The sequence below is a fragment of the Tenrec ecaudatus genome, chromosome 12 (genome assembly GCF_050624435.1).
Source record: "Tenrec ecaudatus isolate mTenEca1 chromosome 12, mTenEca1.hap1, whole genome shotgun sequence".
Taxonomy (NCBI): domain Eukaryota; kingdom Metazoa; phylum Chordata; class Mammalia; order Afrosoricida; family Tenrecidae; genus Tenrec; species Tenrec ecaudatus.
Window position 1 is genome coordinate 108,483,305 of NC_134541.1, and position 10,759 is coordinate 108,494,063.

Genomic DNA, 10,759 nt, shown 5'->3' on the forward strand with positions numbered 1-10,759 from the left:
TTTAGGGACTTCCCTTGCTCTGGACTTGGTGGAGGTCACCATTCTGGGGACCGTCCATAGGTTGAATAGTCATGAATCATGCCCCATGAGTCTCCACCTGGCTGCCTGGGCCAGAAGCACTGGGCCAATATTGGAAGCCCTTGTATCTACCAATGAATGTGTCTCAATCATGGTTGCATTACTGCTTCTGTATTCCCACCTGTAATTATTAAGTATTGAACAGTCATATATCATGCTTTTTGTGGCAGTTTCCTTTCCCTCCTGTGCTTTATTGAACTTCCAGATTGTGAATCCTTGGATGCCACATTAACCTCTATGGGCTGAAACCAATTCGATAGCACCCAATAACAACATAGCGATTAGCATGGCCTCCCTTATCTGAATGATGTGTCTGTATCTTTGCGTTGTCTTTGTCTATTCTATCTTAGTTTAATTGTTGTTGTTGTAAGTTCTTTTATTGTTAATGTGTTTCACCCACCCCCTCTCCCCACCAAAACCTGTAAGACAAACTTCTATTCCCTCCCCCTCCCCACAAAGGTGCTATTTCTTTCTGAGACATTTGAGGGAGGGCGTTGGTTGGAGCCACCCCTAGGTTCTTTCTCCTCTAGCCCAGATCCAGGGAAAGGAGGTGACAGATGGTAATGGATAAATAAACAGATGGACAGAGGGTCAAAAAAGATGGGACAGGACAGGACTACTTTAGGAGAATCCCCATTCCCTCGGCCTTGCATCTTGGGTGTAGGGAAAGGCATAATAGACCACGAGGGCCAGCCAGATCTGGGCCCAGCTTGGCTGCCACCTTTGGGGGTGGGAGTCATCAAATAAATGTGGACTCAACATTGCTCACTGCTGGTGATGTTACATTGCAGACAGCCTCTTATATAGCAGGGCAGGGGAGTGCCTGCCTCCCAGGCCTGAAAAGCAGCCAGCCAGGGGCTGAGGCAGCCAGGTCCTGAGGGTGGCTGGCTCATATATCATAGATGCTCTTGTTGGGAGGCACACCCTGGAAGAGGGCATCTAGATTCCACAACAACCCGGGGATACTCAGACTTCAGGGGCCACCTCCCAGAAGGCTAGGCTGGTGGTGGTTGGGAACCCACCGCAGGAAATGGTTGGAAGGGGTGTCAAGGGCATAACCACATTGGGGGTATAGATGGGCAAGTAGGGAGGGGGTAAGCTGCCCCCAAAGTGGGGCCCTGTGTTGCCCTTTAGACAGTCACTGGGTGACTCAGTCTCCTGCAATCATTAGAGGGGCCACTCCCTGGACTCTGGGGAAATGGATGAGAGCTGCGTGGTTCACACTGGGATGTCTCTCCTTCATCCTAATTGGTCCAGGGAGTGGGCAGAATGGGCACAGGGGCCTCTCACAGGGACGGGTGGTGTGGGTATCCTCTCCTTCCCACCACACCCCATGCTTACTGGAGCTGAACTTTTCTTTGAAGGCAGCTCAGGCCAGTGTGACCCCCCATCCTCTGTGTCTCTAAGTAAGAATTGATACTAAACCCCTCATGGGGTGTTGGTGTAGCATTGGGAGGTGAGTAGAGCCCATCCTGTAGGACATAGGGGCCCAGGTCTGCTCAACTAATGCCAATATAGAGCTGTGTTCTGCAGCCTCAGGGCCTCAGCCAGGACCAGGCTCATATCCACCACCCAGAAGTTGCCCTTAGCTTGGGGCTTATGTATTAATCTAAGTACTTTAGAGAAACAAATCCACAGAAAGTCATGTATAACACTAATCCATAAAGTCCTCCTCCATCTCACAAAACACACACTATGATGCCGACTGTAGAGGGAAAGCTGAGTCAATGAATGTGTAAGCATTTTAGTGCTGGCAGGGGTCTCCACACAAGTGCTCCAGCATCCAGGGCTGCATCAGAGTATGTCCTGTGGCTTTTCCTTAGGGATGTCTTGCAGGAAGTAAGCTTGCTGTCCTGTTGGTACTTAATCTGCTCTTTGACATTTGAAAGGTAATTGATGTAAAACGTACTCTGTACCCATTAGAGTTTATTAACTCAATAAGGAATATCTTATTCGTAAATGGGATTATTTCTACAGATAGGACATAGGACTAACAGCATATATTTACAGTGGTCACCAGTTAATCTACAATAAGAAGACAATATGAATATTTTGTGCATCCCAAGCATTTCAGAGTCTATAGGGGGAGGAGGAAATGTAAGGAAACTATTTTCAATTAATCATAAGGAGTTAAATGGAGCAGTGTTTTCCCATGGGAATTCAGGGGAAGGAGTGGCACCTGAGAGGATTCACCCAGGCTTCACAACGGAAGTGATATGGATTTGGAACTTCAAGGGCAAGAGTTGTCTTGAAGTTTAACTTTGAACACTGGGTTTGTTTAAGGCTACAAATAACTCTGAAAGCCCCACAACCGCTTGAAGAGCTCCCAAGTGGATTCAGCTTCCATTGAATTCCTTCTAGCCATTATCCTGGAATGTGAACAGGATTCCCACTAAGCCCCTAAGCCACCCAGGGAGGGCAGTCTTCCTTTGGGGCATGCTTGGCTGTGTCCTTGACTGAGATTACTGCACTGGGGTCACAGAGACCTGAGGCATGCCCTGGCTTCCTGGGTCAGAAGGTCCTGGACTGTATTGTGAGCTTTCTGTCTTCCATGAAATACTTGGCCCAATGGTGATGCCATTCCCATTTCCATAGTCCCATCTGCAACTGTGCTTCTGTTGGGCTAGTCATGCATTGGTGACCAATTTTCTTTGTCTGCCTATGCCCCATTTCAGCCTCTGATTCTCTATAAACCCTTGGAGACCATCAAAACATTGTGCTAATCATCTCCCTCATCTAAATGAAGTGGCTTGCCTTGTATTTTCCTCTTTCCAACTTAATAAATGGTCTTCTTGACTTACATTTGAGATTTTGGGTCTCTTTTGGTAACCTGGAACAGGAATAGGCAAGGCTAAATTAGGACAGATGGAATACAAATGGTGACCAGTATTTTAGAATGAAAAAGGACATTCTTGCTATTGTTCTCAGTGGCCATTAAGTCTATTCTGACCCATGGTGACCCTATGTGTACAGAGTCCAATTCCACTATAGCGCTTTCTAGAGTGATAACTTTCACAAATAGACAGCCAGACTTATTCTTCCAAGACATCTCTGCATGAATTCAGACTGTCAAGTTCCAGCTAGACCTCATGAGCTTAACCCATTTGTGACACCCAGAGACTCCTATGAAAAAAGGCATCCTCCACGTAATATATACCAATACTCTTCTTTGGTAAGTTAATCCAATTGCATGATGAGACACTAGAAAGAACAGTAAATCCTTAGGACTCTCTGTGAGACCGAGGAATGCGAATTATTCCCATAAGTCTAGCCTTAGCATGGGACCTTTTGGTCCACAGGAAGTTCTACAGAGAATGTTCAGCAAGATCTCACAATCAACTACAAAGTCCTTGAAGGTTTCTAGGCTCACTTCCTGAGGAACAATTAAAAAACACATTTGAATCAGCATGCTTTTCAGACAAGGATGTTCATTAAGACCCTCAGTTAACAAGGAGAAGGAAAGAACACCAAATATTGGGTTCCACGCATCATTTGGACAAGCATCAGTGTAAATTAAAAGTTACCAAGGCAATAGAGCCTGCCAGGTTTAAACACCACTGTCGTAGATACAGGAAGCCCCAATAACACTGTGGGATAAGCATTGGGGTGATAGCCACCAGGATGGAAGTTCAATCTCAGCAGTCACCCCACTAAAGAAAGAGGAGGCTGTTTGCTCTGTGAAAAAAATAATAGTTTCAGAAACTCTAAGGAGCAATTCTACTCTGTGCTACAGGGAATGATATGAACCAAAATTGACTGGATGACACTGGTTATTTGTGGTGAAATGTATTCTTACTTTTCCTCCTTCTCATTCTTTAATGCACTATCCATTCTGTCGAGGACATATATAACTGCTCCCATACATAATCCTTACATCAACTAAGTCCACAATGCAGAAGCATTCCAGCCTGTGTGATTCCATGGTTTTAAATCCTAAAGTCCAAATCAGAAGGAGAAAATGGTATCGGCTTAAATCTGAACACCTGGTTTGCAGAAGGCGGTGGGGATCCATTTGCTGGGTCCCCCATGTGGATTAAGCCTTTCGTGGATCCTTTGTCCATAGTCAAGGGATGTGAATAGATTTGCTTTGAGAGCACTATGGATTATGGAACTCACTTTTTTCTTTGATTTGTATATTTTATTTTTTTGTAATTTTTATTAATAGGTCATTTTATTAGGGGTCTTACAGCTCTTATCATATTCCACACATTAATTGTACCAAGCATGTGTGTTAATATGTTGCCTTGATCTCACTTTTGACCCACATTAGTTGGTCTAGTTTTTAATATTTTCTGCTTTCCTTATTTTGAATTTTTTCCTGTGTAATTTCAGCATTGCCATTGGATTTTCATTTGCTCGTTTTTTGCTTTTGTTTTGTAGGCTTTTATGTAAATGAAATCCAGGAGAGATAACTCTCTAGAGAAAGAAACTAGATGAATAGTTATCTAGGGGCATTGCAGGGAAGGTTAGGTGGAAATACGGAACTAACAACTATGACTACCAGAAAGGAGATGTTCTAACTTGATTGTGGTGATGATTACACGACTCTTCTTAATATGACTGAACTATTGAATTATATTATTTGTGAATTATATGCCAATAATTTTTACAGAATTATTTAATTTATTTTAAAATTTTAATCCATCATTTATTTTTTTCCATCTACAGTTCAGTGGGTCAAATTTAATTTTTTCCTCATTTTTTCCAAAAACAAATCAATTCATTGGGGGCTCTTACAGCTCTTATAACAATGCATACATCAATTGTATCAAGCATATTTGTAATATATTGCCATCATATTTCCAAACATTTTCTTTTTCTCTCTCTCTTTTTTTAAAATTAGGGGATCATACAACTCGTATCACAGTCCATACATACATCAATTGTGTAAAGCACATTTGTACATTCATTGCTCTCATCATTCTCAAAACATTTGCTCTCCTCTTAAGCCCCTGGCATCAGGTCCTCATTTTTCTCCTTCCTCCCCACTGCCCCCTTCCTCATGAACTCTTGAAAATTTATAAATTATCATTTTGTCATATCTTTCCCTGTCCGACGTCTCCCTTGACCCACTTTTATGTTGTCCGTCCTCCAGGGAGAAGGTCACATGCAGATCCTTGTAATCGGTTCCACCTTGCCAACCCACCCTCCTTTTACCCTCCCAGTATCGCCACTCACACCACTGGTCCTGAAGGGATCATCTGCCCTGGATTCCCTGTGTTTCCAGTTCCTATCTGTACCAGTGTACATCCTCTGGTCTAGCCAGACTTTCAAGGTAGATTTGGGATCGTGATAGTGGGGGTGGGAGAGGAAGCATTTAGGAACTAGAGGAAAGTTGTATTTTTCATCGTTGCTACATCGCACCGACTGGCTCATATCCTCCCCAAGACTCTTCTTTAAGGGGGTGTCCAGTGGCCTGCAAATGGGCTTTGGGTCTCCACTTTGCACTCTCCCACTCATTCCCTATGGTAAGATTTTTTTTTTTGTTGTTCTGGTGATGCCTGATACTTGATCCCTTTGACACCTCGTGATCACACTGGTTGGTGTGCTTTCTCTATGTGGACTTTGTTGCTTCTGAGCTATATGGCTGCTTGTTTACCTTCAAGCCTTTAAGACCCCAAATGATATATCTTTTGATAGCCGGACACCATCAGCTTTCTTCGCCACATTTTCTTATGCACACATTTGTCTTTAGTGATTGTATCATGGACGTGAGCACACAATAATATGATTTTTTGTTCTTTGATGCCTGATAACGGATCCCTTCAGAACCTCGGGATCACACAGGCTGGTGTGCTTCTTCCATGTGGGTTTTTTGCTTCTGAGCTAGATCACCGCTTGTTTGCCTTCAAGCCTTTAAGACCCCAGATGCACTCGCTTTTGATATCCGGGCACCATCAACTTTCTTCACCACATTTGCTTATACACCCACTTGTCATCGGCGGTTGTGTGGGGAAGGTGAGCATCATAGAATGCCAATTTATTAGAAGGAAGTATTCTTGCATTCAAGTCGTGCTTGAGTGGAGGCCCAATGTCCTACCTTAATACTAAACCTATAAATATATGCACATAGATCTATTTCCCCATCCCATTTTATTGAGTTTTTTACACCGCTTATAAGAATCCATACATTCATTGTATCAAGCATAAGTGTACATAGGTTGCCATCATCTTTTTCAAAACATTTACTTTCTGCTTGAGCCATTAGTATCAGCGCCTCATTTTTTTGCTCGTACCCCCAGCCTCCCACCCTCATGAACCCTTGATAAATTCTAAATAATTATTATTTTCATATCTTACACCATCCACTGTTTCTCTTCACCCACGTTTCTGTTGTTTGTAACCCCGGGTGGGGTGGTTATACATTGATAATTGTGATCGTTTCCTCCTTTGTCCCGCCACCTTCCCACTATCCTCATGGTACTGCTACTGCCATTATTGTACCCAAGGGGTTTATTTGTCCTGGATTCCGTGGTCAAGAGCTCTTAATTTTACCAGTGTACATGCTCCAGTTTAGCTGGGTTTGTATGGTAGACCTGAAGTCATGAAAGTGGGTATGGGTGTGGGGAAATATTAAAGAACTAGAGGAATGTTGCCTATTTTGTTGGTGCTATACTACACCCTGGCTGGCTTGTCTCTTCTGAGTGACCCTTCTCTGAGGATATCCACTTGTCTAAGATGGGCTTTGGCTCTCCATTTTACCATGCCTCATAGGTATCAATATGATTATGTGTTTTGAGTCTTCCGATGTCTGATACATGATCCTGTTGACACCTCATGATCACACAGACTGGTGAGCTTTGTTGCTTCCATGTGGGCTTTGTTGCTCCCTGGACAGATGGCCACTTGTTTATTCTCAAGCCTTTATGAATCCAGATGCTCTATCTTTTAATAGCCGGGCATCATTAGCTTTCTTCACCACATTTGCTTATGCACCCATTTTGTCTGCAGTGATCATTTCAGGAAGGTGAGCATCACAGAATGCCAGGTTATTAGAACAAAGTGTTTTTTCACTGTGGAAGGACTTGAGTAGAGGCCCAATGTCCGTCTGCTACCTTAACACTTAACATATAAATATATGTAGAGAGATCTATGCCCTTTTCATTATATATGAATATATTTACATATCTATGGACCTATATTTGCCATCCATTCATCTTACTTGATTTCTTGTGCACTGGCACTATTTGTCTTTCATTTTTATAAATGTATGTGTCCCTTAGCATCTTGCACACGATTTTCTCAATTTTTTTTACCTTTCCTTTACCATCATCATATCATGTGTTTGTGCTCTGTAATTTTATTCTTGAATTTCTTCAACCTAATTCTATACTTTCCCTTGGGACAATTACATCCACTCTACTTCCTCCAACTGTTTTAAAGGAAGCCTTCAGTCTTTGTCTCCACTTCCAACTCTAATTTAGCTCACCAAGTAGACTGTATGAAAATACCCAAGTAAAAATAAAATAAATCTTCTGTCTCCTTGCTCCTACCGTCCCACATGAGACAAAAATAGTTTCCTAAATTCCAACCCAACAAAAGACGTTTTCCAACTTCTTTGCTGGATTTAGTCTTTGCTGTTAAAAAAAAATCTTCCTAAGCATCGTATAATTGCCAGACTCTTAAAAAATGCAAGTAAATAAGCAGGGCTTGGTGGGCTGTGCTTTGCCATTGACAACAGTGAGAGAAGCCAGAATATACCAAATTATCAGGAAAATCTCGAGCCCCAAGTTGGAAGCCATCGGTTCTTTCTCCAGCTTCTACCCACTCCTTTGTGTTTGCATCTTTTGCCCCTCTCTACAGATATTTGCTTTCCAGTTCACGGATCATGTGCAGAGTTTCCAGCTTTTGGATGGTTATGATCAGACCAAGCCTGATTGATAATGACCTACATGTACTCTGACTCAGTTCTAAATTCCTTCATCCAATCAGAATTCCTCAGTGGGGTCATCAGGAAAGAATGATATTATATAAATTGTGCTGCAAGAGTAAACACACTTGACCCTCTGGTCTAGGGGAATTCTGAGAAGATGATGATCTGTTATGATTGGGAGGACATCCCAAGAGGAATCTGCTCCATACCCTCATTTCCTCAGTCATGCCATGCTGTCCTTGTCCTGATAATATCCATGTCCCTATCCTTTATCACCTTATCACACAGAGACAAACCTTTTCACCAAATGCTTTAAGGATTAAGAACCAATGTTCCCCCAGCATCTCAGCTGTCAAATACATCAGTCATCCTATACATATGTAAAAACCCAAATCAACCTCATTGCCATTGAGTCAATTCTGATTCATTGAAACTCATATATAAGACTTATGAGAAAATAAATGTTTAAAGGAGCAGACAGCCTCATTGTTTTTCTGTGGAGCGACTAGTGAGTTTGAACAGCAGAATTGGAAATTAGTAGTCAACATTTACTGATTATGCCACTCTTATGCAGATGATTAAACCTGAACAAAACAGGTTTACACAGACAACACTGCAATTCCCAACTTTCTGACCCAAGGAAACAAGACGAAAAATATCTATGAATGGAATTTCCTAGTCCATAGACTGAAGTTCACATCAGCAAAGTGATGAAGCTTCATGTCCTAGGGGATTCTTTTTAGGACTGAACTCAAGCATCTAGGTCGTTTCATCTATAAGTTCTGACTTAGGAATTACATAATATTCATTTTCTTCATAGTCTGGTCAAAAGGGGCCCCAAAGCGGGTGAGACAATTATTCTCTTCTTGTGTCTAATGAGGCTCTCAGGGAATCTGGCACCAGTGACCATAAAGACTCCAGTAAATGCCAACTCTGTGATTTTCCCCAAACAACTTTCCTGCACAGAGAACTAAGACTATGACTGCCTGCTCGTCACTTATTCAGAGCCTCTCTATATTCATTGCCACTTCTAATCTTTATAATAAAAAGAAGCATTGATAAGTCCTACAGAAGTGAAAACTTTCTAATAACTACAGAATCTCCCTCTCAGGTAGGATTAAAACAAAGGATATATTAATATTTGCTTTTTAAGATAATGATCCTCTTTTGGACTCAAGAGAGCAATTATAAGAATTGTGACTCTATGAATCCATCAGTTGAATCTTGTCATTAGTTGAAGGTTGTGATAAACAGAGCGATAAACACAGTTTCTCTCTCTCTCTCTCTCTCTCTCTCTGTCTACTCCTCTGTCCAGATGCTAGAAGGCAATTGGGGTTGAAGCTGAAAAAAAATATATATATATGCATAAAGAAATGTTGTCACCCAGTAGAACTGTCTATATTCTTGTGTGATTTTCAACTTTGAAGAAACAAGAGTCAGAATGAGTCAGGAAGTCCAGTAGGAATAGTGTCAGAACTTAGTATGGAAAATTGGGAGCATAAGTGCAGTTGACAGACCTTGTTTTTTAGCAACTCTATTAAATTTGCCTTAGTCTGGCATTGAATTTGTCACATTTTTAACCACTCCTGTCTAGGTGTATGAATGGCTGTTGTGCATTGACCTGTTTCATGATCATGAGTCGGGCAAACCAGTCCATTGTCTCTGAGTTTCTCCTCCTGGGCCTCTCCAGGCAGCCAGAGCAGCAGAAGATTCTCTTTGTGCTCTTCCTGAGCATGTACCTGGCCACAGTCCTGGGCAATCTGCTCATCATCCTGGCTATCAGCACAGACTCCCGCCTGCACACCCCCATGTACTTCTTCCTGAGAAACCTGTCTTTTGTGGATCTCTGTTTCTCCTCCACCATCGTCCCCAATGTGCTGTCCAATCACATACTCAGCCGTCAGGCCATCTCCTTCCCTGGGTGTCTCACACAGATGTATTTTTTCATGGTGTTTATTGCCATGGACAACTTCCTTTTGGCTGTGATGGCTTATGACCGCTTTGTTGCTGTATGCCACCCCTTACACTACACAACAAAGATGACCCATCAGCTCTGTGCCCTGATGGTCACTGGGTCTTGGGGCATTGCCAGTGGGAATGCAATTTTGCATACCGTGCTAATGGCTCGACTCTCATTCTGTGCAGACAACAGGATCCCCCACTTCTTCTGTGATGTGACTGCTGTCCTGAAACTGTCCTGCTCTGACACACACCTCAATGAGATGATTATTTATACTGAGGGGGTTCTGATAATGATCACCCCCTTTGTTTGCATCCTGGTTTCCTATATTTGCATCACCACTGCTGTCCTGAGAGTCCCATCCACAGAGGGCAAGTGGAAAGCCTTCTCCACCTGTGGCTCCCACCTGGCTGTTGTGGCCCTCTTCTATGGCACCATCTTTGCTGTTTATTTCACCCCATCATCCTCCCATTCAGCTGAGAAGGACATTGCAGCTGCTGTGATGTACACAGTGGTGACCCCCATGCTAAACCCTTTCATCTACAGCCTCAGGAACAAGGATATAAAAGCAGCCCTAACAAAAGTAATTGATATATTTTTTTCTTTTCAACAACTAATGGCTTGTAAATGTCATAAAGGAATATCATAGTGTGTAATAAAACCTTTTTTTCTTTCCCTAGTCTCTGGTACTTAGCGGTTGTTCATCCACACATCTGTAAAGGAAGAATAAGAGTTATTATTTTCCAAAGTGTGTGATATTGCCCTCTGAGGTTTCTGGAATGTTCCAGGGGGTGCAAAAGCAGATTCTTAGTGTTTACCCTGTATTCTGCGCTATTTTACAAAAGTTT

At 42.4% G+C, this 10,759-nt stretch overlaps 2 pseudogenes; one reads left to right on the top strand and one right to left on the bottom strand.

The window, feature by feature from the left end:
• Positions 1 to 877: 877 nt before the first annotated feature.
• Positions 878 to 1,413, bottom strand: LOC142422809 (forkhead box protein H1-like; annotated as a pseudogene).
• Positions 1,414 to 9,585: 8,172 nt separating this feature from the next.
• Positions 9,586 to 10,502, top strand: LOC142422810 (olfactory receptor 1f45-like; annotated as a pseudogene).
• The last annotated feature ends 257 nt before the right edge of the window (positions 10,503 to 10,759 follow it).